Here is a 26,809-nt window from a genome sequence, read left to right as displayed (position 1 = left end):
CGGAAGGTGGCAGGCCGGAAAGATGTTGCTGGTCTTCACCGTCCCCCTGCAGCCTATTCACAGGCACAACAGTATTCAGGACCCGGGCACGCCCAGAGGAGGAAGATATCATGGCTCTTGTCCTCGGGAGAGCCTCTTCCCGAAAAGGCACACGTCCGGCTCCTTGTCCCACACGGAAGGTGGCAGGCCGGAAAGATGTTTGCTGGTCTTCACCGTCCCCCTGCAGCCTATTCACAGGCACAACAGGATCTGGGACACGGGCTTGCCCAGAGGAGGAACATCTCATGGCTCTCGTCCTCGGCAGAGACTTATTCTGGAAAGGCACACGTCCGGCTCCTTGTCCCACACGGAAGGCGGCAGGCCGGAAAGATGTTTGCTGGTCTTCACCGTCCCCCTGCAGCCTATTCACAGGCACAACAGGATCTGGGACCCGGGCTTGCCCAGAGGAGGAACATCTCATGGCTCTCGTCCTCGGCAGAGTCTGATTCTGGAAAGGCACACGTCCGGCTCCTTGTCCCACACGGAAGGTGGCAGGCCATAAAGATGTTGCTGGTCTTCACCGTCCCCCTGCAGCCTATTCACAGGCACAACAGGATCTGGGATACGGGCTTGCCCAGAGGAGGAACATCTCATGGCTCCCGTCCTCGGCAGTGCCTGATTCTGGAAAGGCACACGTCCGGCTCCGTGTCCCACACGGAAGGTGGCAGGCTGGAAAGATGTTGCTGGTCTTCACCGTCCCCCTGCAGCCTATTCACAGGCACAACAGGATCTGGGACCTGGGCTTGCCCAGAGGAGGAACATCTCATGGCTCCCGTCCTCGGCAGGGCCTGTTTCCGAAAAGGCACACGTCCGGCTCCTTGTCCCACACGGAAGGTGGCAGCCCTGAAAGCTGTTGCTGGTCTTCACCGTCCCCCTGCAGCCTATTCACAGGCACAACAGGATCTGGGACCCGGGCTTGCCCAGAGGAGGAACATCTCATGGCTCTCTTCCTCGGCAGAGCCCGATTCCGAAAAGGCACACGTCCGGCTCCTTGTCCCACAAGGAAGGTGGCAGCCCTGAAAGCTGTTGCTGGTCTTCACCGTCCCCCTGCAGCCTATTCACAGGTACAACAGGATTCAACCCGGGCTTGCCCAGAGGAGGAACATCTCATGGCTCTCGTCCTCGGCAGAGTCTGATTCTGGAAAGGCACACGTCCGGCTCCTTGTCCCACACGGAAGGTGGCAGGCCGGAAAGATGTTGCTGGTCTTCACCGTCCCCCTGCAGCCTATTCACAGGCACAACAGGATCTGGGACCCGGGCTTGCCCAGAGGAGGAACATCTCATGGCTCTCGTCCTCGGCAGAGCCTCTTCCCGAAAAGGCACACGTCCGGCTCCTTGTCCCACACGGAAGGTGGCAGCCCTGAAAGATGTTGCTGGTCTTCACCGTCCCCCTGCAGCCTATTCACAGGTACAACAGGATTCAGGACCCGGGCTTGCCTAGAGGAGGAACATCTCATGGCTCTCGTCATCTGCAGGGCCTCTTTCCGAAAAGGCACACGTCCGGCTCCTTGTCCCACACGGAAGGTGGCAGCCCTGAAAGCTGTTGCTGGTCTTCACCGTCCCCCTGCAGCCTATTCACAGGCACAACAGGATCTGGGATACGGGCTTGCCCAGAGGAGGAACATCTCATGGCTCTCGTCCTCGGCAGGGCCTGTTTCCGAAAAGGCACACGTCCGGCTCCTTGTCCCACACGGAAGGTGGCAGCCCTGAAAGCTGTTGCTGGTCTTCACCGTCCCCCTGCAGCCTATTCACAGGCACAACAGGATCTGGGACCCGGGCTTGCCCAGAGGAGGAACATCTCATGGCTCTCTTCCTCGGCAGAGCCCGATTCCGAAAAGGCACACGTCCGGCTCCTTGTCCCACAAGGAAGGTGGCAGCCCTGAAAGCTGTTGCTGGTCTTCACCGTCCCCCTGCAGCCTATTCACAGGTACAACAGGATTCAACCCGGGCTTGCCTAGTGGAGGAACATCTCATGGCTCTCGTCCTCGGCAGAGTCTGATTCTGGAAAGGCACACGTCCGGCTCCTTGTCCCACACGGAAGGTGGCAGGCCGGAAAGATGTTGCTGGTCTTCACCGTCCCCCTGCAGCCTATTCACAGGCACAACAGGATCTGGGACCCGGGCTTGCCCAGAGGAGGAACATCTCATGGCTCTCGTCCTCGGCAGGGCCTGTTTCCGAAAAGGCACACGTCCGGCTCCTTGTCCCACACGGAAGGTGGCAGCCCTGAAAGCTGTTGCTGGTCTTCACCGTCCCCCTGCAGCCTATTCACAGGCACAACAGGATCTGGGACCCGGGCTTGCCCAGAGGAGGAACATCTCATGGCTCTCTTCCTCGGCAGAGCCCGATTCCGAAAAGGCACACGTCCGGCTCCTTGTCCCACAAGGAAGGTGGCAGCCCTGAAAGCTGTTGCTGGTCTTCACCGTCCCCCTGCAGCCTATTCACAGGTACGACAGGATCTGGGACGCGGGCTTGCCCAGAGGAGGAACATCTCATGGCTCTCGTCCTCGGCAGAGCCTCTTCCCGAAAAGGCACACGTCCGGCTCCTTGTCCCACACGGAAGGTGGCAGGCCGGAAAGATCTTGCTGGTCTTCACTGTCCCCCTGCAGCCTATTCACAGGCACAACAGGATTCAGGACCCGGGCACGCCCAGAGGAGGAACATATCATGGCTCTTGTCCTCGGCAGAGCCTCTTCCCGAAAAGGCACACGTCCGGCTCCTTGTCCCACACGGAAGGTGGCAGCCCTGAAAGCTGTTGCTGGTCTTCACCGTCCCCCTGCAGCCTATTCACAGGTACAACAGGATTCAGGACCCGGGCTTGCCCAGTGGAGGAACATCTCATGGCTCTCGTCCTCGGCAGAGCCTGATTCCGGAAAGGCACACGTCCGGCTCCTTGTCCCACACGGAAGGTGGCAGGCTGGAAAGATGTTGCTGGTCTTCACCGTCCCCCTGCAGCCTATTCACAGGCACAACAGGATGTGGGACCGGGGCCTCCCCAGAGGAGGAACATCTCATGGCTCTCGTCCTCGGCAGTGCCTGATTCTGGAAAGGCACACGTCCGGCTCCGTGTCCCATACGGAAGGTGGCAGGCTGGAAAGATGTTGCTGGTCTTCACCGTCCCCCTGCAGCCTATTCACAGGCACAACAGGATCTGGGATACGGGCTTGCCCAGAGGAGGAAAATCTCATGGCTCTCGTCCTCGGCAGGGCCTGTTTCGGAAACGGCACACATCCTGCAACTTGTCAGAAAAGGTTTACAGTTAGGGGTTAGGGTTGGGGTTAGGTTTAGGGGTTAGGGTTAGGATTAGGGTTAGGGCCATTAGGGTTAGGGTTTAGGGTTGGGGTTAGGGTTAGGGTTAGGGGGTTAGGGTTATGGTTAGGACTAGGGTTAGGGTCAGGGTTAGGGTTAGGGTTAGGGTTAGGGTTAGGGGTTAGGGTTAGGGTTAGGTGTTTAGGGTGAGTGTTAGGGTTAGATGGTTAGGGTTACGGTTAGGGTTAGGGGTTAGGGTTAGGGTTAGAGTTAGGAGATAGGGTCCGGCTTAGGGTTACAGTTAGGGTTAGGGTTAGGGTTTAGGGTTAGGGTTAGTGTTAAGGGCTTAGGGTTAGGGTTAGGGTCCTTAGGGATGGGCTTAGGGTTAGGGTTAGGGGTTAGGGTTACGGTTAGGGTCAGGGTTAATCTCTCGTCCTCGGCAGAGCCTGTTTCCGAAAATCCACACGTTCGGCTCCTTGTCCCACACGGAAGGTGGCAGCCCTGAAAGATGTTGCTGGTCTTCACCGTCCCCCTGCAGCCTATTCACAGGCACAACAGGATCTGGGACCCGGGCTTGCCCAGAGGAGGAACATCTCATGGCTCTCGTCCTCGGCAGGGCCTCTTTTCGAAAAGGCACACGTCCGGCTCCTTGTCCCACACGGAAGGTGGCAGCCCTGAAAGCTGTTGCTGGTCTTCACCGTCCCCCTGCAGCCTATTCACAGGCACAACAGGATCTGGGATACGGGCTTGCCCAGAGGAGGAACATCTCATGGCTCTCGTCCTCAGCAGGGCCTCTTTCTGAAAACGCACACGTCCGGCTCCTTGTCCCACACGGAAGGTGGCAGCCCTGAAAGCTGTTGCTGGTCTTCACCGTCCCCCTGAAGCCTATTCACAGGCACAACAGGATCTGGCAACCGGGCTTGCCCAGAGGAGGAACATCTCATGGCTCTCGTCCTCGGCAGGGCCTATTTCCGAAAAGTCACACGTCCGGCTCCTTGTCCCACACGGAAGGTGGCAGCCCTGAAAGATGTTGCTGGTCTTCACCGTCCCCCTGCAGCCTATTCAAAGGCACAACAGGATTCAGGACCCGGGCTTGCCCAGAGGAGGAACATCTCATGTCTCTCGTCCTCGGAAGAGCCTGATTACGGAAAGGCACACGTCCGGCTCCGTGTCCCACACGGAAGGTGGCAGGCCGGAGAGATGTTGCTGGTCTTCACCGTCCCCCTGCAGCCTATTCACAGGCACAACAGGATTCAGGACCCGGGCATGCCCAGAGGAGGAACATCTCATGGCTCTCGTCCTCGGCAGAGCCTGATTCCAGAAGGCACACGTCCGGCTCCTTGTCCCACACGGAAGGTGGCAGCCCTGAAAGATGTTGCTGGTCTTCACCGTCCCCCTGCAGCCTATTCACAGGCACAACAGGATCTGGGATACGGGCTTGCCCAGAGGAGGAACATCTCATTGCTCTCGTCCTCAGCAGAACCTGTTTCGGAAACGGCACACATCCTGCAACTTGTCAGAAAAGGTTTACAGTTAGGGGTTAGGGTTAGGGTTGGGGTTAGGGTTAGGGTCAGGGTTAGGGTTAGGGTTAGGGCCATTAGGGTTAGGGTTAGGGGTTAGGGTTAGTTGGTTAGGGTTACGGTTAGGGTTAGGGGTTAGGTTTAGGGTTAGATTTAGGAGTTAGGGTCCGGGTTAGGGTTACAGTTAGGGTTAGGGTTAGGGTTTAGGGTTAGGGTTAGTGTTAAGGGCTTAGGGTTAGGGTTAGGGTTAGGGTCGTTAGGGATGGGCTTAGGGTTAGGGTTAGGGGTTAGGGTTACGGTTAGGGTCAGGGTTAGTCTCTCGTCCTCGGCAGAGCCTATTTCTGAAAAGTCACACGTCCGGCTCCTTGTCCCACATGGAAGGTGGCAGGCCGGAAAGCTGTTGCTGGACTTCACCGTCCCCCTGCAGCCTATTCACAGGTACAACAGGATTCAGGACCCGGGCTTGCCCAGAGGAGGAACATCTCATGGCTCTCGTCCTCGGCAGAGCCTATTTCTGAAAAGTCACACGTCAGGCTCCTTGTCCAACACGGAAGGTGGCAGGCCGGAAAGATGTTGCTGGTCTTCACCGTCCCCCTGCAGCCTATTCACAGGCACAACAGTATTCAGGACCCGGGCACGCCCAGAGGAGGAAGATATCATGGCTCTTGTCCTCGGGAGAGCCTCTTCCCGAAAAGGCACACGTCCGGCTCCTTGTCCCACACGGAAGGTGGCAGGCCGGAAAGATGTTTGCTGGTCTTCACCGTCCCCCTGCAGCCTATTCACAGGCACAACAGGATCTGGGACACGGGCTTGCCCAGAGGAGGAACATCTCATGGCTCTCGTCCTCGGCAGAGTCTTATTCTGGAAAGGCACACGTCCGGCTCCTTGTCCCACACGGAAGGCGGCAGGCCGGAAAGATGTTTGCTGGTCTTCACCGTCCCCCTGCAGCCTATTCACAGGCACAACAGGATCTGGGACCCGGGCTTGCCCAGAGGAGGAACATCTCATGGCTCTCGTCCTCGGCAGAGTCTGATTCTGGAAAGGCACACGTCCGGCTCCTTGTCCCACACGGAAGGTGGCAGGCCATAAAGATGTTGCTGGTCTTCACCGTCCCCCTGCAGCCTATTCACAGGCACAACAGGATCTGGGATACGGGCTTGCCCAGAGGAGGAACATCTCATGGCTCCCGTCCTCGGCAGTGCCTGATTCTGGAAAGGCACACGTCCGGCTCCGTGTCCCACACGGAAGGTGGCAGGCTGGAAAGATGTTGCTGGTCTTCACCGTCCCCCTGCAGCCTATTCACAGGCACAACAGGATCTGGGACCTGGGCTTGCCCAGAGGAGGAACATCTCATGGCTCCCGTCCTCGGCAGGGCCTGTTTCCGAAAAGGCACACGTCCGGCTCCTTGTCCCACACGGAAGGTGGCAGCCCTGAAAGCTGTTGCTGGTCTTCACCGTCCCCCTGCAGCCTATTCACAGGCACAACAGGATCTGGGACCCGGGCTTGCCCAGAGGAGGAACATCTCATGGCTCTCTTCCTCGGCAGAGCCCGATTCCGAAAAGGCACACGTCCGGCTCCTTGTCCCACAAGGAAGGTGGCAGCCCTGAAAGCTGTTGCTGGTCTTCACCGTCCCCCTGCAGCCTATTCACAGGTACAACAGGATTCAACCCGGGCTTGCCCAGAGGAGGAACATCTCATGGCTCTCGTCCTCGGCAGAGTCTGATTCTGGAAAGGCACACGTCCGGCTCCTTGTCCCACACGGAAGGTGGCAGGCCGGAAAGATGTTGCTGGTCTTCACCGTCCCCCTGCAGCCTATTCACAGGCACAACAGGATCTGGGACCCGGGCTTGCCCAGAGGAGGAACATCTCATGGCTCTCGTCCTCGGCAGGGCCTGTTTCCGAAAGGCACACGTCCGGCTCCTTGTCCCACACGGAAGGTGGCAGCCCTGAAAGCTGTTGCTGGTCTTCACCGTCCCCCTGCAGCCTATTCACAGGCACAACAGGATCTGGGTCCCGGGCTTGCCCAGAGGAGGAACATCTCATGGCTCTCTTCCTCGGCAGAGCCCGATTCCGAAAAGGCACACGTCCGGCTCCTTGTCCCACAAGGAAGGTGGCAGCCCTGAAAGCTGTTGCTGGTCTTCACCGTCCCCCTGCAGCCTATTCACAGTTACGACAGGATCTGGGACGCGGGCTTGCCCAGAGGAGGAACATCTCATGGCTCTCGTCCTCGGCAGAGCCTCTTCCCGAAAAGGCACACGTCCGGCTCCTTGTCCCACACGGAAGGTGGCAGGCCGGAAAGATCTTGCTGGTCTTCACTGTCCCCCTGCAGCCTATTCAAAGTCACAACAGTATTCAGGACCCGGGCTTGCCCAGAGGAGGAACATATCATGGCTCTTGTCCTCGGCAGAGCCTCTTCCCGAAAAGGCACACGTCCGGCTCCTTGTCCCACACGGAAGGTGGCAGCCCTGAAAGCTGTTGCTGGTCTTCACCGTCCCCCTGCAGCCTATTCACAGGTACAACAGGATTCAGGACCCGGGCTTGCCCAGTGGAGGAACATCTCATGGCTCTCGTCCTCGGCAGAGCCTGATTCCGGAAAGGCACACGTCCGGCTCCTTGTCCCACACGGAAGGTGGCAGGCTGGAAAGATGTTGCTGGTCCTCACCGTCCCCCTGCAGCCTATTCACAGGCACAACAGGATGTGGGACCGGGGCCTCCCCAGAGGAGGAACATCTCATGGCTCTCGTCCTCGGCAGTGCCTGATTCTGGAAAGGCACACGTCCGGCTCCGTGTCCCATACGGAAGGTGGCAGGCTGGAAAGGTGTTGCTGGTCTTCACCGTCCCCCTGCAGCCTATTCACAGGCACAACAGGATCTGGGATACGGGCTTGCCCAGAGGAGGAAAATCTCATGGCTCTCGTCCTCGGCAGGGCCTGTTTCGGAAACGGCACACATCCTGCAACTTGTCAGAAAAGGTTTACAGTTAGGGGTTAGGGTTGGGGTTAGGGTTAGGGGTTAGGGTTAGGGTTAGGGTTAGGGCCATTAGGGTTAGGGTTTAGGGTTGGGGTTAAGGTTAGGGTTAGGGGGTTAGGGTTATGGTTAGGACTAGGGTTAGGGTCAGGGTTAGGGTTAGGGTTAGGGGTTAGGGTTAGGGTTAGGTGTTAGGGTGAGTGTTAGGGTTAGATGGTTAGGGTTACGGTTAGGGTTAGGGGTTAGGGTTAGGGTTAGAGTTAGGAGATAGGGTCCGGCTTAGGGTTACAGTTAGGGTTAGGGTTAGGGTTTAGGGTTAGGGTTAGTGTTAAGGGCTTAGGGTTAGAGTTAGGGTTAGGGTCCTTAGGGATGGGCTTAGGGTTAGGGTTAGGGGTTAGGGTTACGGTTAGGGTCAGGGTTAGTCTCTCGTCCTCGGCAGAGCCTGTTTCCGAAAATCCACACGTTCGGCTCCTTGTCCCACACGGAAGGTGGCAGGTCTGAAAGATGTTGCTGGTCTTCACCGTCCCCCTGCAGCCTATTCACAGGCACAACAGGATCTGGGATACGGGCTTGCCCAGAGGAGGAACATCTCATGGCTCTCGTCCTCAGCAGAACCTGTTTCGGAAACAGCACACATCCTGCAACTTGTCAGAAAAGGTTTACAGTTAGGGGTTAGGGTTAGGGTTAGGGTTGGGGTTAGGGTTATGGTTAGGGGGTTAGGCTTAGGCTTAGGGTTAGGGTTAGGGTCAGGGTTAGGGTTAGGGTTAGGGCCATTAGGGTTAGGGTCCATTTGGGTTAGGGTTAGGGGTTAGGATTAGGGTTAGGGTTAGGTGTTAGGGTGAGTGTTAGGGTTAGGTGGTTAGGGTTACGGTTAGGTTTAGGGGTTAGGGTTAGGGTTAGAGTTAGGAGATAGGGTCCGGGTTAGGGTTACAGTTAGGGTCAGGGTTAGGGTTTAGGGTTAGGGTTAATGTTAAGGGCTTAGGGTTAGGGTTAGGGTTAGGGTCGTTAGGGATGGGCTTAGGGTTAGGGTTAGGGGTTAGGGTTAGGGTTAGGGACAGGGTTAGTCTCTCGTCCTCATCAGAGCCTGTTTCCGAAAAGGCACACGTCCGGCACCTTGTCCAACACGGAAGGTGGCAGCCCTGAAAGATGTTGCTGGTCTTCACCGTCCCCCTGCAGCCTATTCACAGGCACAACAGGCTCTGGGACCCGGGCTTGCCCAGAGGAGGAACATCTCATGGCTCTCGTCCTCGGCAGAGCCTCTTCCCGAAAAGGCACACGTCCGGCTCCTTGTCCCACACGGAAGGTGGCAGGCCGGAAAGATGTTGCTGGTCTTCACCGTCCCCCTGCAGCCTATTTACAGGCACAACAGGATCTGGGACCCGGGCTTGCCCAGAGGAGGAACATATCATGGCTCTCTTCCTCGGCAGAGCCTGATTCCGGAAGGCACACGTCCGGCTCCTTGTCCCACACGGAAGGTGCAGCCCTGAAAGCTGTTGCTGGTCTTCACCGTCCCCCTGCAGCCTATTCACAGGTACGACAGGATCTGGGACCCGGGCTTGCCCAGAGGAGGAACATCTCATGGCTCTCGTCCTCGGCAGAGCCTGATTCCGGAAAGGCACACGTCCGGCTCCTTGTCCCACACGGAAGGTGGCAGCCCTGAAAGCTGTTGCTGGTCTTCACCGTCCCCCTGCAGCCTATTCACAGGCACAACAGGCTCTGGGACCCGGGCTTGCCCAGAGGAGGAACATCTCATTGTTCTCGTCCTCGGCAGAGCCTCTTCCCGAAAAGGCACACGTCCGGCTCCTTGTCCCACACGGAAGGTGGCAGGCCGGAAAGATGTTGCTGGTCCTCACCGTCCCCCTGCAGCCTATTCACAGGCACAACAGGATGTGGGACCGGGGCCTCCCCAGAGGAGGAACATCTCATGGCTCTCGTCCTCGGCAGTGCCTGATTCTGGAAAGGCACACGTCCGGCTCCGTGTCCCATACGGAAGGTGGCAGGCTGGAAAGGTGTTGCTGGTCTTCACCGTCCCCCTGCAGCCTATTCACAGGCACAACAGGATCTGGGATACGGGCTTGCCCAGAGGAGGAAAATCTCATGGCTCTCGTCCTCGGCAGGGCCTGTTTCGGAAACGGCACACATCCTGCAACTTGTCAGAAAAGGTTTACAGTTAGGGGTTAGGGTTGGGGTTAGGGTTAGGGGTTAGGGTTAGGGTTAGGGTTAGGGCCATTAGGGTTAGGGTTTAGGGTTGGGGTTAAGGTTAGGGTTAGGGGGTTAGGGTTATGGTTAGGACTAGGGTTAGGGTCAGGGTTAGGGTTAGGGTTAGGGGTTAGGGTTAGGGTTAGGTGTTAGGGTGAGTGTTAGGGTTAGATGGTTAGGGTTACGGTTAGGGTTAGGGGTTAGGGTTAGGGTTAGAGTTAGGAGATAGGGTCCGGCTTAGGGTTACAGTTAGGGTTAGGGTTAGGGTTTAGGGTTAGGGTTAGTGTTAAGGGCTTAGGGTTAGAGTTAGGGTTAGGGTCCTTAGGGATGGGCTTAGGGTTAGGGTTAGGGGTTAGGGTTACGGTTAGGGTCAGGGTTAGTCTCTCGTCCTCGGCAGAGCCTGTTTCCGAAAATCCACACGTTCGGCTCCTTGTCCCACACGGAAGGTGGCAGGTCTGAAAGATGTTGCTGGTCTTCACCGTCCCCCTGCAGCCTATTCACAGGCACAACAGGATCTGGGATACGGGCTTGCCCAGAGGAGGAACATCTCATGGCTCTCGTCCTCAGCAGAACCTGTTTCGGAAACAGCACACATCCTGCAACTTGTCAGAAAAGGTTTACAGTTAGGGGTTAGGGTTAGGGTTAGGGTTGGGGTTAGGGTTATGGTTAGGGGGTTAGGCTTAGGCTTAGGGTTAGGGTTAGGGTCAGGGTTAGGGTTAGGGTTAGGGCCATTAGGGTTAGGGTCCATTTGGGTTAGGGTTAGGGGTTAGGATTAGGGTTAGGGTTAGGTGTTAGGGTGAGTGTTAGCGTTAGGTGGTTAGGGTTACGGTTAGGTTTAGGGGTTAGGGTTAGGGTTAGAGTTAGGAGATAGGGTCCGGGTTAGGGTTACAGTTAGGGTCAGGGTTAGGGTTTAGGGTTAGGGTTAGGGTTAGGGTTAGGGTTAGGGTTAGGGTCGTTAGGGTTAGGGTTAGGGTTAGGGGTTAGGGTTAGGGTTAGGGACAGGGTTAGTCTCTCGTCCTCATCAGAGCCTGTTTCCGAAAAGGCACACGTCCGGCACCTTGTCCAACACGGAAGGTGGCAGCCCTGAAAGATGTTGCTGGTCTTCACCGTCCCCCTGCAGCCTATTCACAGGCACAACAGGCTCTGGGACCCGGGCTTGCCCAGAGGAGGAACATCTCATGGCTCTCGTCCTCGGCAGAGCCTCTTCCCGAAAAGGCACACGTCCGGCTCCTTGTCCCACACGGAAGGTGGCAGGCCGGAAAGATGTTGCTGGTCTTCACCGTCCCCCTGCAGCCTATTTACAGGCACAACAGGATCTGGGACCCGGGCTTGCCCAGAGGAGGAACATATCATGGCTCTCTTCCTCGGCAGAGCCTGATTCCGGAAGGCACACGTCCGGCTCCTTGTCCCACACGGAAGGTGCAGCCCTGAAAGCTGTTGCTGGTCTTCACCGTCCCCCTGCAGCCTATTCACAGGTACGACAGGATCTGGGACCCGGGCTTGCCCAGAGGAGGAACATCTCATGGCTCTCGTCCTCGGCAGAGCCTGATTCCGGAAAGGCACACGTCCGGCTCCTTGTCCCACACGGAAGGTGGCAGCCCTGAAAGCTGTTGCTGGTCTTCACCGTCCCCCTGCAGCCTATTCACAGGCACAACAGGCTCTGGGACCCGGGCTTGCCCAGAGGAGGAACATCTCATTGTTCTCGTCCTCGGCAGAGCCTCTTCCCGAAAAGGCACACGTCCGGCTCCTTGTCCCACACGGAAGGTGGCAGGCCGGAAAGATGTTGCTGGTCTTCACCGTCCCCCTGCAGCCTATTCACAGGCACAACAGGATCTGGGACCCGGGCTTGCCCAGAGGAGGAAAATCTCATGGCTCTCGTCCTCAGCAGAACCTGTTTCGGAAACGGCACACATCCTGCAACTTGTCAGAAAAGGTTTGCAGTTAGGGGTTAGGGTTGGGGTTAGGGTTGGGGTTAGGGTTAGGGTTAGGGGTTAGGGTTAGGGTTAGGGGGTTAGGGTTAGGCTTAGGGTTAGGGTTAGGGTTAGGGTCAGGGTTAGGGTTAGGGTTAGGGTCCATTAGGGTTAGGGTTAGGGGTTAGGGTTAGGGGTTAGGATTAGGGTTAGGGTTAGGTGTTAGGGTGAGTGTTAGCGTTAGGTGGTTAGGGTTACGGTTAGGGTTAGGTGTTAGGGTTAGGGTTAGAGTTAGGAGATAGGGTCCGGGTTAGGGTTACAGTTAGGGTCAGGGTTAGGGTTTAGGGTTAGGGTTAGTGTTAAGGTCTTAGGGTTAGGGTTAGGGTCGTTAGGGATGGGCTTAGGGTTAGGGTTAGGGGTTAGGGTTAGGGTTAGGGTCAGGGTTAGTCTCTCGTCCTCATCAGAGCCTGTTTCCGAAAAGGCACACGTCCGGCTCCTTGTCCCACACGGAAGGTGGCAGCCCTGAAAGCTGTTGCTGGTCTTCACCGTCCCCCTGCAGCTTTTTCACAGGCACAACAGGATCTGGGACCCGGGCTTGCCCAGAGGAGGAACATCTCATGGATCTCGTCCTCGGCAGGGCCTCTTTTCGAAAAGGCACACGTCCGGCTCCCTGTCCCACACGGAAGGTGGCAGCCCTGAAAGCTTTTGCTGGTCTTCACCGTCCCCCTTCAGCCTATTCACAGGGACAACAGGATCTGGGACCCGGGCTTGCCCAGAGGAGGAACATCTCATGGCTCTCGTCCTCGGCAGACCCTGATTCCGAAAAGGCACACGTCCGGCTCCTTGTCCCACACGGAAGGTGGCAGCCCTGAAAGCTGTTGCTGGTCTTCACCGTCCCCCTGCAGCCTATTCACAGGTACAACAGGATTCAGGACCCGGGCTTGCCCAGAGGAGGAACATATCATGGCTCTCGTCCTCGGCAGAGTCTGATTCTGGAAAGGCACACGTCTGGCTCCGTGTCCCACACGGAAGGTGGCAGGCCGGAAAGCTGTTGCTGGTCTTCACCGTCCCCCTGCAGCCTATTCACAGGCACAACAGGATCAGGGACCCGGGCTTGCCCAGAGGAGGAAAATCTCATGGCTCTCGTCCTCGGCAGAGCCTGATTCCGGAAAGGCACTCATCCTGCAACTTGTCAGAAAAGATTTAAAATTAGGGGTTAGGGTTAGGGTTAGGGTTGGGGTTAGCGTTAGGGTTGGGGTTAGGGTTAGGGTTAGGGGTTAGGGTTAGGGTTAGGGTTAGGGGGTCAGGGTTGGGGTTAGGGTCAGGGTTACGGTTAGGGTTAGGGCCATTAGGGTTAGGGTTAGGGTTAGGGGTTAGGGTTAGGGTTAGGGTCAGGGTTAGTCTCTCGTCCTCGTAGAGCCTGTTTCCGAAAAGGCACACGTCCGGCTCCTTGTCCCACACGGAAGGTGGCAGCCCTGAAAGGTGTTGCTGGTCTTCACCGTCCCCCTGCAGCCTATTCACAGGCACAACAGGATCTGGGACCCGGGCTTGCCCAGAGGAGGAACATCTCATGGCTCTCGTCCTCGGCATGGCCTGTTACCGAAAAGGCACACGTCCGGCTCCTTGTCCCACACAGAAGTTGGCACCCCTGAAGGATGTTGCTGGTTTTCACCGTCCCCCTGCAGCCTATTCACAGGCACAACAGGATCTGGGACCCGGGCTTGCCCAGAGGAGGAACATCTCATGGCTCTCGTCCTCGGCAGAGCCTGATTCCGGAAAGGCACACGTCCGGCTCCTTGTCCCACACGGAAGGTGGCAGCCCTGAAAGATGTTGCTGGTCTTCACCGTCCCCCTGCAGCCTATTCACAGGCACAACAGGATTCAGGACCCGGGCTTGCCCAGAGGAGGAACATCTCATGGCTCTCGTCCTCGGCAGAGCCTGATTCCGGAAAGGCACACGTCCGGCTCCTTGTCCCACACGGAAGGTGGCAGCCCTGAAAGCTGTTGCTGGTCTTCACCGTCCCCCTTCAGCCTATTCACAGGCACAACAGGATCTGGGACCCGGGCTTGCCCAGAGGAGGAAAATCTCATGGCTCTCGTCCTCGGCAGGGCCTGTTTCCGAAAGGCACACGTCCGGCTCCTTGTCCCACACGGAAGGTGGCAGCCCTGAAAGCTGTTGCTGGTCTTCACCGTCCCCCTGCAGCCTATTCACAGGCACAACAGGATCTGGGTCCCGGGCTTGCCCAGAGGAGGAACATCTCATGGCTCTCTTCCTCGGCAGAGCCCGATTCCGAAAAGGCACACGTCCGGCTCCTTGTCCCACAAGGAAGGTGGCAGCCCTGAAAGCTGTTGCTGGTCTTCACCGTCCCCCTGCAGCCTATTCACAGGTACGACAGGATCTGGGACGCGGGCTTGCCCAGAGGAGGAACATCTCATGGCTCTCGTCCTCGGCAGAGCCTCTTCCCGAAAAGGCACACGTCCGGCTCCTTGTCCCACACGGAAGGTGGCAGGCCGGAAAGATCTTGCTGGTCTTCACTGTCCCCCTGCAGCCTATTCAAAGTCACAACAGTATTCAGGACCCGGGCTTGCCCAGAGGAGGAACATATCATGGCTCTTGTCCTCGGCAGAGCCTCTTCCCGAAAAGGCACACGTCCGGCTCCTTGTCCCACACGGAAGGTGGCAGCCCTGAAAGCTGTTGCTGGTCTTCACCGTCCCCCTGCAGCCTATTCACAGGTACAACAGGATTCAGGACCCGGGCTTGCCCAGTGGAGGAACATCTCATGGCTCTCGTCCTCGGCAGAGCCTGATTCCGGAAAGGCACACGTCCGGCTCCTTGTCCCACACGGAAGGTGGCAGGCTGGAAAGATGTTGCTGGTCCTCACCGTCCCCCTGCAGCCTATTCACAGGCACAACAGGATGTGGGACCGGGGCCTCCCCAGAGGAGGAACATCTCATGGCTCTCGTCCTCGGCAGTGCCTGATTCTGGAAAGGCACACGTCCGGCTCCGTGTCCCATACGGAAGGTGGCAGGCTGGAAAGGTGTTGCTGGTCTTCACCGTCCCCCTGCAGCCTATTCACAGGCACAACAGGATCTGGGATACGGGCTTGCCCAGAGGAGGAAAATCTCATGGCTCTCGTCCTCGGCAGGGCCTGTTTCGGAAACGGCACACATCCTGCAACTTGTCAGAAAAGGTTTACAGTTAGGGGTTAGGGTTGGGGTTAGGGTTAGGGGTTAGGGTTAGGGTTAGGGTTAGGGCCATTAGGGTTAGGGTTTAGGGTTGGGGTTAGGGTTAGGGTTAGGGGGTTAGGGTTATGGTTAGGACTAGGGTTAGGGTCAGGGTTAGGGTTAGGGTTAGGGGTTAGGGTTAGGGTTAGGTGTTAGGGTGAGTGTTAGGGTTAGATGGTTAGGGTTACGGTTAGGGTTAGGGGTTAGGGTTAGGGTTAGAGTTAGGAGATAGGGTCCGGCTTAGGGTTACAGTTAGGGTTAGGGTTAGGGTTTAGGGTTAGGGTTAGTGTTAAGGGCTTAGGGTTAGGGTTAGGGTTAGGGTCCTTAGGGATGGGCTTAGGGTTAGGGTTAGGGGTTAGGGTTACGGTTAGGGTCAGGGTTAGTCTCTCGTCCTCGGCAGAGCCTGTTTCCGAAAATCCACACGTTCGGCTCCTTGTCCCACACGGAAGGTGGCAGCTCTGAAAGATGTTGCTGGTCTTCACCGTCCCCCTGCAGCCTATTCACAGGCACAACAGGATCTGGGACCCGGGCTTGCCCAGAGGAGGAACATCTCATGGCTCTCGTCCTTGGCAGGGCCTCTTTCCGAAAAGGCACACGTCCGGCTCCTTGTCCCACACGGAAGGTGGCAGCCCTGAAAGATGTTGCTGTTCTTCACCGTCCCCCTGCAGCCTATTCACAGGCACAACAGGATCTGGGACCCGGGCTTGCCCAGAGGAGGAACATCTCATGGCTCTCGTCCTCAGCAGAACCTGTTTCGGAAACAGCACACATCCTGCAACTTGTCAGAAAAGGTTTACAGTTAGGGGTTAGGGTTAGGGTTAGGGTTGGGGTTAGGGTTATGGTTAGGGGGTTAGGCTTAGGCTTAGGGTTAGGGTTAGGGTCAGGGTTAGGGTTAGGGTTAGGGCCATTAGGGTTAGGGTCCATTTGGGTTAGGGTTAGGGGTTAGGATTAGGGTTAGGGTTAGGTGTTAGGGTGAGTGTTAGCGTTAGGTGGTTAGGGTTACGGTTAGGTTTAGGGGTTAGGGTTAGGGTTAGAGTTAGGAGATAGGGTCCGGGTTAGGGTTACAGTTAGGGTCAGGGTTAGGGTTTAGGGTTAGGGTTAATGTTAAGGGCTTAGGGTTAGGGTTAGGGTTAGGGTCGTTAGGGTTGGGCTTAGGGTTAGGGTTAGGGGTTAGGGTTAGGGTTAGGGACAGGGTTAGTCTCTCGTCCTCATCAGAGCCTGTTTCCGAAAAGGCACACGTCCGGCACCTTGTCCAACACGGAAGGTGGCAGCCCTGAAAGATGTTGCTGGTCTTCACCGTCCCCCTGCAGCCTATTCACAGGCACAACAGGCTCTGGGACCCGGGCTTGCCCAGAGGAGGAACATCTCATGGCTCTCGTCCTCGGCAGAGCCTCTTCCCGAAAAGGCACACGTCCGGCTCCTTGTCCCACACGGAAGGTGGCAGGCCGGAAAGATGTTGCTGGTCTTCACCGTCCCCCTGCAGCCTATTTACAGGCACAACAGGATCTGGGACCCGGGCTTGCCCAGAGGAGGAACATATCATGGCTCTCTTCCTCGGCAGAGCCTGATTCCGGAAGGCACACGTCCGGCTCCTTGTCCCACACGGAAGGTGCAGCCCTGAAAGCTGTTGCTGGTCTTCACCGTCCCCCTGCAGCCTATTCACAGGTACGACAGGATCTGGGACCCGGGCTTGCCCAGAGGAGGAACATCTCATGGCTCTCGTCCTCGGCAGAGCCTGATTCCGGAAAGGCACACGTCCGGCTCCTTGTCCCACACGGAAGGTGGCAGCCCTGAAAGCTGTTGCTGGTCTTCACCGTCCCCCTGCAGCCTATTCACAGGCACAACAGGCTCTGGGACCCGGGCTTGCCCAGAGGAGGAACATCTCATTGTTCTCGTCCTCGGCAGAGCCTCTTCCCGAAAAGGCACACGTCCGGCTCCTTGTCCCACACGGAAGGTGGCAGGCCGGAAAGATGTTGCTGGTCTTCACCGTCCCCCTGCAGCCTATTCACAGGCACAACAGGATCTGGGACCCGGGCTTGCCCAGAGGAGGAAAATCTCATGGCTCTCGTCCTCAGCAGAACCTGTTTCGGAAACGGCACACATCCTGCAACTTGTCAGAAAAGGTTTGCAGTTAGGGGTTAGGGTTGGGGTTAGGGTTGGGGTTAGGGTTAGGGTTAGGGGTTAGGGTTAGGGTTAGGGGGTTAGGGTTAGGCTTAGGGTTAGGGTTAGGGTTAGGGTCAGGGTTAGGGTTAGGGTTAGGGTCCATTAGGGTTAGGGTTAGGGGTTATGGTTAGGGGTTAGGATTAGGGTTAGGGTTAGGTGTTAGGGTGAGTGTTAGCGTTAGGTGGTTAGGGTTACGGTTAGGGTTAGGGGTTAGGGTTAGGGTTAGAGTTAGGAGATAGGGTCCGGGTTAGGGTTACAGTTAGGGTCAGGGTTAGGGTTTAGGGTTAGGGTTAGTGTTAAGGTCTTAGGGTTAGGGTTAGGGTCGTTAGGGATGGGCTTAGGGTTAGGGTTAGGGGTTAGGGTTAGGGTTAGGGTCAGGGTTAGTCTCTCGTCCCATCAGAGCCTGTTTCCGAAAAGGCACACGTCCGGCTCCTTGTCCCACACGGAAGGTGGCAGCCCTGAAAGCTGTTGCTGGTCTTCACCGTCCCCCTGCAGCTTTTTCACAGGCACAACAGGATCTGGGACCCGGGCTTGCCCAGAGGAGGAACATCTCATGGCTCTCGTCCTCGGCAGGGCCTCTTTTCGAAAAGGCACACGTCCGGCTCCCTGTCCCACACGGAAGGTGGCAGCCCTGAAAGCTTTTGCTGGTCTTCACCGTCCCCCTTCAGCCTATTCACAGGGACAACAGGATCTGGGACCCGGGCTTGCCCAGAGGAGGAACATCTCATGGCTCTCGTCCTCGGCAGACCCTGATTCCGAAAAGTCACACGTCCGGCTCCTTGTCCCACACGGAAGGTGGCAGCCCTGAAAGCTGTTGCTGGTCTTCACCGTCCCCCTGCAGCCTATTCACAGGTACAACAGGATTCAGGACCCGGGCTTGCCCAGAGGAGGAACATATCATGGCTCTCGTCCTCGGCAGAGTCTGATTCTGGAAAGGCACACGTCTGGCTCCGTGTCCCACACGGAAGGTGGCAGGCCGGAAAGCTGTTGCTGGTCTTCACCGTCCCCCTGCAGCCTATTCACAGGCACAACAGGATCAGGGACCCGGGCTTGCCCAGAGGAGGAAAATCTCATGGCTCTCGTCCTCGGCAGAGCCTGATTCCGGAAAGGCACTCATCCTGCAACTTGTCAGAAAAGATTTAAAATTAGGGGTTAGGGTTAGGGTTAGGGTTGGGGTTAGCGTTAGGGTTGGGGTTAGGGTTAGGGTTAGGGGTTAGGGTTAGGGTTAGGGTTAGGGGGTCAGGGTTGGGGTTAGGGTTAGGGTTACGGTTAGGGTTAGGGCCATTAGGGTTAGGGTTAGGGTTAGGGGTTAGGGTTAGGGTTAGGGTCAGGGTTAGTCTCTCGTCCTCGTAGAGCCTGTTTCCGAAAAGGCACACGTCCGGCTCCTTGTCCCACACGGAAGGTGGCAGCCCTGAAAGCTGTTGCTGGTCTTCACCGTCCCCCTGCAGCCTATTCACAGGCACAACAGGATCTGGGACCCGGGCTTGCCCAGAGGAGGAACATCTCATGGCTCTCGTCCTCGGCATGGCCTGTTACCGAAAAGGCACACGTCCGGCTCCTTGTCCCACACAGAAGTTGGCACCCCTGAAGGATGTTGCTGGTTTTCACCGTCCCCCTGCAGCCTATTCACAGGCACAACAGGATCTGGGACCCGGGCTTGCCCAGAGGAGGAACATCTCATGGCTCTCGTCCTCGGCAGAGCCTGATTCCGGAAAGGCACACGTCCGGCTCCTTGTCCCACACGGAAGGTGGCAGCCCTGAAAGATGTTGCTGGTCTTCACCGTCCCCCTGCAGCCTATTCACAGGCACAACAGGATTCAGGACCCGGGCTTGCCCAGAGGAGGAACATCTCATGGCTCTCGTCCTCGGCAGAGCCTGATTCCGGAAAGGCACACGTCCGGCTCCTTGTCCCACACGGAAGGTGGCAGCCCTGAAAGCTGTTGCTGGTCTTCACCGTCCCCCTTCAGCCTATTCACAGGCACAACAGGATCTGGGACCCGGGCTTGCCCAGAGGAGGAAAATCTCATGGCTCTCGTCCTCAGCAGAACCTGTTTCGGAAACGGCACACATCCTGCAACTTGTCAGAAAAGGTTTGCAGTTAGGGGTTAGGGTTAGGGTTAGGGTTGGGGTTAGGGTTAGGGTTAGGGGTTAGGGTTAGGGTTAGGGGGTTAGGGTTAGGCTTAGGGTTAGGGTTAGGGTCAGGGTTAGGGTTAGGTTTAGGGCCATTAGGGTTAGGGTCCATTAGGGTTAGGGTTAGGGTTAGGGGTTAGGGGTTAGGATTAGGGTTAGGGTTAGGTGTTAGGGTGAGTGTTAGCGTTAGGTGGTTAGGGTTACGGTTAGGGTTAGGGGTTAGGGTTAGGGTTAGAGTTAGGAGATAGGGTCCGGGTTAGGGTTACAGTTAGGGTCAGGGTTAGGGTTTAGGGTTAGGGTTAGTGTTAAGGTCTTAGGGTTAGGGTTAGGGTCGTTAGGGATGGGCTTAGGGTTAGGGTTAGGGGTTAGGGTTAGGGTTAGGGTCAGGGTTAGTCTCTCGTCCTCATCAGAGCCTGTTTCCGAAAAGGCACACGTCCGGCTCCTTGTCCCACACGGAAGGTGGCAGCCCTGAAAGCTGTTGCTGGTCTTCACCGTCCCCCTGCAGCTTTTTCACAGGCACAACAGGATCTGGGACCCGGGCTTGCCCAGAGGAGGAACATCTCATGGCTCTCGTCCTCGGCAGGGCCTCTTTTCGAAAAGGCACACGTCCGGCTCCCTGTCCCACACGGAAGGTGGCAGCCCTGAAAGCTTTTGCTGGTCTTCACCGTCCCCCTTCAGCCTATTCACAGGCACAACAGGATCTGGGACCCGGGCTTGCCCAGAGGAGGAACATCTCATGGCTCTCGTCCTCGGCAGACCCTGATTCCGAAAAGGCACACGTCCGGCTCCTTGTCCCACACGGAAGGTGGCAGCCCTGAAAGCTGTTGCTGGTCTTCACCGTCCCCCTGCAGCCTATTCACAGGTACAACAGGATTCAGGACCCGGGCTTGCCCAGAGGAGGAACATATCATGGCTCTCGTCCTCGGCAGAGTCTGATTCTGGAAAGGCACACGTCTGGCTCCGTGTCCCACACGGAAGGTGGCAGGCCGGAAAGCTGTTGCTGGTCTTCACCGTCCCCCTGCAGCCTATTCACAGGCACAACAGGATCAGGGACCCGGGCTTGCCCAGAGGAGGAAAATCTCATGGCTCTCGTCCTCGGCAGAGCCTGATTCCGGAAAGGCACTCATCCTGCAACTTGTCAGAAAAGATTTAAAATTAGGGGTTAGGGTTAGGGTTAGGGTTGGGGTTAGCGTTAGGTTTGGGGTTAGGGTTAGGGTTAGGGTTAGGGGTTAGGGTTAGGGTTAGGGTTAGGGGGTCAGGGTTGGGGTTAGGGTCAGGGTTACGGTTAGGGTTAGGGCCATTAGGGTTAGGGTTAGAGTTAGGGGTTAGGGTTAGGGTTAGGGTCAGGGTTAGTCTCTCGTCCTCGCAGAGCCTGTTTCCGAAAAGGCACACGTCCGGCTCCTTGTCCCACACGGAAGGTGGCAGCCCTGAAAGCTGTTGCTGGTCTTCACCGTCCCCCTGCAGCCTATTCACAGGCACAACAGGATCTGGGACCCGGGCTTGCCCAGAGGAGGAACATCTCATGGCTCTCGTCCTCGGCATGGCCTGTTACCGAAAAGGCACACGTCCGGCTCCTTGTCCCACACAGAAGTTGGCACCCCTGAAGGATGTTGCTGGTTTTCACCGTCCCCCTGCAGCCTATTCACAGGCACAACAGGATCTGGGACCCGGGCTTGCCCAGAGGAGGAACATCTCATGGCTCTCGTCCTCGGCAGAGCCTGATTCCGGAAAGGCACACGTCCGGCTCCTTGTCCCACACGGAAGGTGGCAGCCCTGAAAGCTGTTGCTGGTCTTCACCGTCCCCCTTCAGCCTATTCACAGGCACAACAGGATCTGGGACCCGGGCTTGCCCAGAGGAGGAACATCTCATGGCTCTCTTCCTCGGCAGAGCCCGATTCCGAAAAGGCACACGTCCGGCTCCTTGTCCCACACGGAAGGTGGCAGCCCTGAAAGCTGTTGCTGGTCTTCACCGTCCCCCTGCAGCCTATTCACAGGTACGACAGGATCTGGGACCCGGGCTTGCCCAGAGGAGGAACATCTCATGGCTCTCGTCCTCGGCAGAGCCTCTTCCCGAAAAGGCACACGTCCGGCTCCTTGTCCCACACGGAAGGTGGCAGCCCTGAAAGATGTTGCTGGTCTTCACCGTCCCCCTGCAGCCTATTCACAGGTACAACAGGATTCAACCCGGGCTTGCCCAGAGGAGGAACATCTCATGGCTCTCGTCCTCGGCAGAGTCTGATTCTGGAAAGGCACACGTCCGGCTCCTTGTCCCACACGGAAGGTGGCAGGCTGGAAAGATGTTGCTGGTCTTCACCGTCCCCCTGCAGCCTATTCACAGGCACAACAGGATCTGGGACCCGGGCTTGCCCAGAGGAGGAACATCTCATGGCTCTCGTCCTCGGCAGGGCCTGTTTCCGAAAGGCACACGTCCGGCTCCTTGTCCCACACGGAAGGTGGCAGCCCTGAAAGCTGTTGCTGGTCTTCACCGTCCCCCTGCAGCCTATTCACAGGCACAACAGGATCTGGGACCCGGGCTTGCCCAGAGGAGGAACATCTCATGGCTCTCTTCCTCGGCAGAGCCCGATTCCGAAAAGGCACACGTCCGGCTCCTTGTCCCACAAGGAAGGTGGCAGCCCTGAAAGCTGTTGCTGGTCTTCACCGTCCCCCTGCAGCCTATTCACAGGTACGACAGGATCTGGGACGTGGGCTTGCCCAGAGGAGGAACATCTCATGGCTCTCGTCCTCGGCAGAGCCTCTTCCCGAAAAGGCACACGTCCGGCTCCTTGTCCCACACGGAAGGTGGCAGGCCGGAAAGATCTTGCTGGTCTTCACTGTCCCCCTGCAGCCTATTCAAAGTCACAACAGTATTCAGGACCCGGGCACGCCCAGAGGAGGAACATATCATGGCTCTTGTCCTCGGCAGAGCCTCTTCCCGAAAAGGCACACGTCCGGCTCCTTGTCCCACACGGAAGGTGGCAGCCCTGAAAGCTGTTGCTGGTCTTCACCGTCCCCCTGCAGCCTATTCACAGGTACAACAGGATTCAGGACCCGGGCTTGCCCAGTGGAGGAACATCTCATGGCTCTCGTCCTCGGCAGAGCCTGATTCCGGAAAGGCACACGTCCGGCTCCTTGTCCCACACGGAAGGTGGCAGGCTGGAAAGATGTTGCTGGTCCTCACCGTCCCCCTGCAGCCTATTCACAGGCACAACAGGATGTGGGACCGGGGCCTCCCCAGAGGAGGAACATCTCATGGCTCTCGTCCTCGGCAGTGCCTGATTCTGGAAAGGCACACGTCCGGCTCCGTGTCCCATACGGAAGGTGGCAGGCTGGAAAGATGTTGCTGGTCTTCACCGTCCCCCTGCAGCCTATTCACAGGCACAACAGGATCTGGGATACGGGCTTGCCCAGAGGAGGAAAATCTCATGGCTCTCGTCCTCGGCAGGGCCTGTTTCGGAAACGGCACACATCCTGCAACTTGTCAGAAAAGGTTTACAGTTAGGGGTTAGGGTTGGGGTTAGGGTTAGGGGTTAGGGTTCGGGTTAGGGTTAGGGCCATTAGGGTTAGGGTTTAGGGTTGGGGTTAGGGTTAGGGTTAGGGGGTTAGGGTTATGGTTAGGACTAGGGTTAGGGTCAGGGTTAGGGTTAGGGGTTAGGGTTAGGGTTAGGTGTTAGGGTGAGTGTTAGGGTTAGATGGTTAGGGTTACGGTTAGGGTTAGGGGTTAGGGTTAGGGTTAGAGTTAGGAGATAGGGTCCGGCTTAGGGTTACAGTTAGGGTTAGGGTTAGGGTTTAGGGTTAGGGTTAGTGTTAAGGGCTTAGGGTTAGGGTTAGGGTTAGGGTCCTTAGGGATGGGCTTAGGGTTAGGGTTAGGGGTTAGGGTTACGGTTAGGGTCAGGGTTAGTCTCTCGTCCTCGGCAGAGCCTGTTTCCGAAAATCCACACGTTCGGCTCCTTGTCCCACACGGAAGGTGGCAGCCCTGAAAGATGTTGCTGGTCTTCACCGTCCCCCTGCAGCCTATTCACAGGCACAACAGGATCTGGGACCCGGGCTTGCCCAGAGGAGGAACATCTCATGGCTCTCGTCCTCGGCAGGGCCTCTTTTCGAAAAGGCACACGTCCGGCTCCTTGTCCCACACGGAAGGTGGCAGCCCTGAAAGCTGTTGCTGGTCTTCACCGTCCCCCTGCAGCCTATTCACAGGCACAACAGGATCTGGGACCCGGGCTTGCCCAGAGTAGGAACATCTCATGGCTCTCGTCCTTGGCAGGGCCTCTTTCCGAAAAGGCACACGTCCGGCTCCTTGTCCCACACGGAAGGTGGCAGCCCTGAAAGATGTTGCTGTTCTTCACCGTCCCCCTGCAGCCTATTCACAGGCACAACAGGATCTGGGACCCGGGCTTGCCCAGAGGAGGAACATCTCATGGCTCTCGTCCTCAGCAGAACCTGTTTCGGAAACAGCACACATCCTGCAACTTGTCAGAAAAGGTTTACAGTTAGGGGTTAGGGTTAGGGTTAGGGTTGGGGTTAGGGTTATGGTTAGGGGGTTAGGCTTAGGCTTAGGGTTAGGGTTAGGGTCAGGGTTAGGGTTAGGGTTAGGGCCATTAGGGTTAGGGTCCATTTGGGTTAGGGTTAGGGGTTAGGATTAGGGTTAGGGCTGGGTGTTAGGGTGAGTGTTAGCGTTAGGTGGTTAGGGTTACGGTTAGGTTTAGGGGTTAGGGTTAGGGTTAGAGTTAGGAGATAAGGTCCGGGTTAGGGTTACAGTTAGGGTCAGGGTTAGGGTTTAGGGTTAGGGTTAGTGTTAAGGGCTTAGGGTTAGGGTTAGGGTTAGGGTCGTTAGGGATGGGCTTAGGGTTAGGGTTAGGGGTTAGGGTTAGGGTTAGGGACAGGGTTAGTCTCTCGTCCTCATCAGAGCCTGTTTCCGAAAAGGCACACGTCCGGCACCTTGTCCAACACGGAAGGTGGCAGCCCTGAAAGATGTTGCTGGTCTTCACCGTCCCCCTGCAGCCTATTCACAGGCACAACAGGCTCTGGGACCCGGGCTTGCCCAGAGGAGGAACATCTCATGGCTCTCGTCCTCGGCAGAGCCTCTTCCCGAAAAGGCACACGTCCGGCTCCTTGTCCCACACGGAAGGTGGCAGGCCGGAAAGATGTTGCTGGTCTTCACCGTCCCCCTGCAGCCTATTTACAGGCACAACAGGATCTGGGACCCGGGCTTGCCCAGAGGAGGAACATATCATGGCTCTCTTCCTCGGCAGAGCCTGATTCCGGAAGGCACACGTCCGGCTCCTTGTCCCACACGGAAGGTGCAGCCCTGAAAGCTGTTGCTGGTCTTCACCGTCCCCCTGCAGCCTATTCACAGGTACGACAGGATCTGGGACCCGGGCTTGCCCAGAGGAGGAACATCTCATGTCTCTCGTCCTCGGCAGAGCCTGATTCCGGAAAGGCACACGTCCGGCTCCTTGTCCCACACGGAAGGTGGCAGCCCTGAAAGCTGTTGCTGGTCTTCACCGTCCCCCTGCAGCCTATTCACAGGCAACACAGGCTCTGGGACCCGGGCTTGCCCAGAGGAGGAACATCTCATTGTTCTCGTCCTCGGCAGAGCCTCTTCCCGAAAAGGCACACGTCCGGCTCCTTGTCCCACACGGAAGGTGGCAGGCCGGAAAGATGTTGCTGGTCTTCACCGTCCCCCTGCAGCCTATTCACAGGCACAACAGGATCTGGGACCCGGGCTTGCCCAGAGGAGGAAAATCTCATGGCTCTCGTCCTCAGCAGAACCTGTTTCGGAAACGGCACACATCCTGCAACTTGTCAGAAAAGGTTTGCAGTTAGGGGTTAGGGTTAGGGGTTAGGGTTAGGGTTAGGGGGTTAGGGTTAGGCTTAGGGTTAGGGTTAGGGTCAGGGTTAGGGTTAGGGTTAGGGTCCATTAGGGTTAGGGTTAGGGTTAGGGGTTAGGGTTAGGGGTTAGGATTAGGGTTAGGGTTAGGTGTTAGGGTGAGTGTTAGCGTTAGGTGGTTAGGGTTACGGTTAGGGTTAGGGGTTAGGGTTAGGGTTAGAGTTAGGAGATAGGGTCCGGGTTAGGGTTACAGTTAGGGTCAGGGTTAGGGTTTAGGGTTAGGGTTAGTGTTAAGGTCTTAGGGTTAGGGTTAGGGTCGTTAGGGATGGGCTTAGGGTTAGGGTTAGGGGTTAGGGTTAGGGTTAGGGTCAGGGTTAGTCTCTCGTCCTCATCAGAGCCTGTTTCCGAAAAGGCACACGTCCGGCTCCTTGTCCCACACGGAAGGTGGCAGCCCTGAAAGCTGTTGCTGGTCTTCACCGTCCCCCTGCAGCTTTTTCACAGGCACAACAGGATCTGGGACCCGGGCTTGCCCAGAGGAGGAACATCTCATGGCTCTCGTCCTCGGCAGGGCCTCTTTTCGAAAAGGCACACGTCCGGCTCCCTGTCCCACACGGAAGGTGGCAGCCCTGAAAGCTGTTGCTGGTCTTCACCGTCCCCCTGCAGCCTATTCACAGGCACAACAGGATCTGGGACCCGGGCTTGCCCAGAGGAGGAACATCTCATGGCTCTCGTCCTCGGCATGGCCTGTTACCGAAAAGGCACACGTCCGGCTCCTTGTCCCACACAGAAGTTGGCACCCCTGAAGGATGTTGCTGGTTTTCACCGTCCCCCTGCAGCCTATTCACAGGCACAACAGGATCTGGGACCCGGGCTTGCCCAGAGGAGGAACATCTCATGGCTCTCGTCCTCGGCAGAGCCTGATTCCGGAAAGGCACACGTCCGGCTCCTTGTCCCACACGGAAGGTGGCAGCCCTGAAAGATGTTGCTGGTCTTCACCGTCCCCCTGCAGCCTATTCACAGGCACAACAGGATTCAGGACCCGGGCTTGCCCAGAGGAGGAACATCTCATGGCTCTCGTCCTCGGCAGAGCCTGATTCCGGAAAGGCACACGTCCGGCTCCTTGTCCCACACGGAAGGTGGCAGCCCTGAAAGCTGTTGCTGGTCTTCACCGTCCCCCTTCAGCCTATTCACAGGCACAACAGGATCTGGGACCCGGGCTTGCCCAGAGGAGGAAAATCTCATGGCTCTCGTCCTCAGCAGAACCTGTTTCGGAAACGGCACACATCCTGCAACTTGTCAGAAAAGGTTTGCAGTTAGGGGTTAGGGTTAGGGTTAGGGTTGGGGTTAGGGTTAGGGTTAGGGGTTAGGGTTAGGGTTAGGGGGTTAGGGTTAGGCTTAGGGTTAGGGTTAGGGTCAGGGTTAGGGTTAGGTTTAGGGCCATTAGGGTTAGGGTCCATTAGGGTTAGGGTTAGGGTTAGGGGTTAGGGTTAGGGGTTAGGATTAGGGTTAGGGTTAGGTGTTAGGGTGAGTGTTAGCGTTAGGTGGTTAGGGTTACGGTTAGGGTTAGGGGTTAGGGTTAGGGTT

This window comes from Accipiter gentilis, unplaced genomic scaffold (assembly GCF_929443795.1).
Source record: "Accipiter gentilis unplaced genomic scaffold, bAccGen1.1, whole genome shotgun sequence".
Taxonomy (NCBI): domain Eukaryota; kingdom Metazoa; phylum Chordata; class Aves; order Accipitriformes; family Accipitridae; genus Astur; species Astur gentilis.
Note: the sequence above shows the minus strand (reverse complement) of the source record.